At 36.1% G+C, this 3,065-nt stretch overlaps 1 long non-coding RNA gene across 1 annotated transcript; it reads right to left on the reverse strand.

Moving 5' to 3' along the window:
* Positions 1 to 503: 503 nt before the first annotated feature.
* On the reverse strand, positions 504 to 2,595 carry LOC141609181 (uncharacterized). The gene is made up of 3 exons (XR_012527270.1): positions 2,484 to 2,595; positions 2,278 to 2,385; positions 504 to 577 (listed from the first exon to the last, which is right to left on the reverse strand). It is a non-coding gene; the product is annotated as an uncharacterized LOC141609181 (long non-coding RNA).
* Between the last annotated feature and the right edge of the window lie 470 nt (positions 2,596 to 3,065).

Here is a 3,065-nt window from a genome sequence, read left to right on the forward strand (position 1 = left end):
ATTTGGCATAACCAATCTTTAACGGCACCAAAATTAATAACTAACAATCAACAAACCTAACAATTAGCAATCACAAACAGACTACCACATAAAATCCTAACTCTACCCATCCTACCCATCTCTCAAGTTTATTATTTAAAGGTCAAGTGATTTTTAAGTGGGGTGCACAAACGTGCGTCGGGAGCAACAAGCTCTGATACCAACTATGACACCCTTAAAATTAGCGTTAAATAAAGGCGTAAATGCTACAGAAAAACTGACAGGATATGTTTGTAATTGGTTCAACTAGCCAAAAACCTGTAATTTCAAAAGTTTTTCTAAACCAATCACAACATTTCCAACATTCCCAAGAGGCGGGTGCCAAAACCTGCAATGCTAACGAACTAATTAACATGCCATAGCTAACGATAAGAAAATGTAATGATACAAACCCAAAATAGAAAAAGGGAGACATATGTCCCTTCAAATTATATACAAAACCAAAGGTTAAAAGGTTTACTATAAGAATAGCCAAAACTAGGTCCAAGGTTCCTTATGCTCACTAGCTCGTCTGTGACCCCAACAAAGCATCAACAACCTGTCAATCGCATTTTATACAAACACGAAAGCCACAATTCAGTGGGGAGTAACTTCGAGTCCTCCCAGCCACGAATCGTCAAAATTAATGTAACATGTAGTAAAACATGTAAACAATATGATAATTAATTCAATTAACAATTATTCTAACATATGAGTCCTAACTGACCAAACTAAACTATCATGTGAAACATATAACAAATTGTAATCCAAACTCTATCAACCATAGCCGGCTTGCATCTCACCTTCTATGATTCATAGAATCATCAAACAAGAAAGGGCAATATATCAAAGACAGGCATAAGTTCTTAGTACGGTCAATAGTCACTTTGTAACTCGAGTCTATACCACGAGGTAGGGAAGGTAATCGAACCGGTATCTTGGCTCGCCGTTAATATTAATAAAACATGGCCAAGACACAACACAACCCTAGCCTAAAATCACAGCAGACCTAGACATGCGGATACACACCACCGCACCCAAGACCCACAATTTTTCTAAAACAAAGTGAGTACCCTAAGGAGTCCACCAAAGGGTTGGCTAGTACTTAAGCTGACCACTTACTATCAAAATAAGTAACGAGGTCATGCCCCAACTTGGATATAAATCCACTAGTCAGGAACACAAAGGCTATCAAGCAGTGAACATATACTCGTCAAAGACTATAAAGACCTATCTATGATGAAGGTGAAATACTCACCTAGGACCTAGTCCCACTAGTCCCACTTGAATACTTTAGCCCACACCACACAAGACAAGTAAGACACCCACTTAACCATAAGAGGACAAAAAGTCCAACTTACCAACCTAAATGCTAACATTCTATCATGTGAAAGGCTATATAAATGTCTATTCATTCGAGATAATCCAACAAAGGTCCTCAATAAGTATTCAATACTAATTTCCAATTCTAACAATATTAACCATGTTAAAGGCTTCAGGGAATCTAGGGCCGTTTCTACATTATAAGAAGCTACTTAAATCAACTAATTACACATGTGAAATAAAATTATAATAAATGGCCTAAAACAAGAAAAAGGCCGATTATCTAATTCATTCAACCGAATTTTTACCCGCAACTCCAGCCCTGCGACAGTGCACGGTTAAATTGCGGTGACCAATCACTCAATTAATCGACATCGCATCGACCAAAGGGACTAAGGCTCGATTTTAACACAATTAACAAAACATTACAATTATCGCTATATAATTCATTCTGAGCCTAATCTTTACAATTTCATTTTCTAACCTATACTAACATGTGCAACTACCAAAATAAATATAATTTTTACCTTTAACATAATTTTTACTACTAATTTGATTTAATTCAAAAGTTTACCCATACATTACTTATTCTAATTATCTCATTAATGAACCTAAAATGACGAACAATACATGGAAAACCGCGAAACAAGCAACGGGCCGACCCGGGCCAGCCATGGGCCAGCCGTGGGCCTGCCGGGCCTGCTGCCGCCCCCCTACACCTCTTTTTTTTTCATTTTTGTTCATTATAACATCGTCTGAACACTAATTAATCGTTCCCAATTCAACTTTGTTAACTTAAACTAACAAAAGGCATAAATTAAGCATGCATGCATCAATTTTATCATGTGAAAATTTCTACTCAAACAAAAATCACCAAACATACAAAAACAACAAAGCATGTGACGATCTTTCGTCGAGTAACTCGAAATATGTTACCTTAAGCTAGAAAAAGAGCAATTAGCACCTTAAACCCAAACCCTAACAAGCACTAGCCGCTATCCTCGACAATATACGAGTCCCCAAACTCGTCCTCTAATTCTTCACCTAATTAAACAATAAAAACACACAAATAAGTACATAAAACCGAAATTACCCAAAATTCGTCTTAAAACAACTTCAAGAAAACTGAAATTAAAACATACAAGGTTATAGATCTCGGCGAGGGGATTCCGGAAATGTAAATTTCGTGAAAATCCGAGTAGAAATGAGGGAGATGTGACGATTTTAGCTTGAAATGTATATGAAAATGGTGTTTTGATAAATTTGGGAAATGTTAGAGGATGAAGAACAAGAAAACCAGAAAAAAGAAAGGAAAGGGGGGAGGGGGAGCCGCGGTAAGGGAGAGGAAAGGAGGAAAGGAAGGAGCGGGATTTTTAGTCGGGATTTTTACGAGTCGGGTTTGACTCGTTTCGATAATAATTAAAACCGTAGGTCAAATGCAAAATCCGACAAGACCAAAGTTTTTAAACACGAGATTACAAGAAAATTGAATATTCATACGACCCATTTCCAAATTCGTTTACCCAACGTTCAAAAGAATTGTCATTTCCCCCCCCGATACGCCCTTATTTCGAAATAAAAAGTTTTACACGGTTTAAACTATTTTTAAACATCTCGAAACTATCAAAATAAATACTTTTCTTCAAAATATAATAAAATTATATTTCTTTGAATTATTTTTACTTTAAATACATTAATGTCAAATTTTACTTGATTAATTAATT

The sequence above is a fragment of the Silene latifolia genome, chromosome 10 (assembly GCF_048544455.1).
Source record: "Silene latifolia isolate original U9 population chromosome 10, ASM4854445v1, whole genome shotgun sequence".
Classification (NCBI taxonomy): Eukaryota; Viridiplantae; Streptophyta; class Magnoliopsida; order Caryophyllales; family Caryophyllaceae; genus Silene; species Silene latifolia.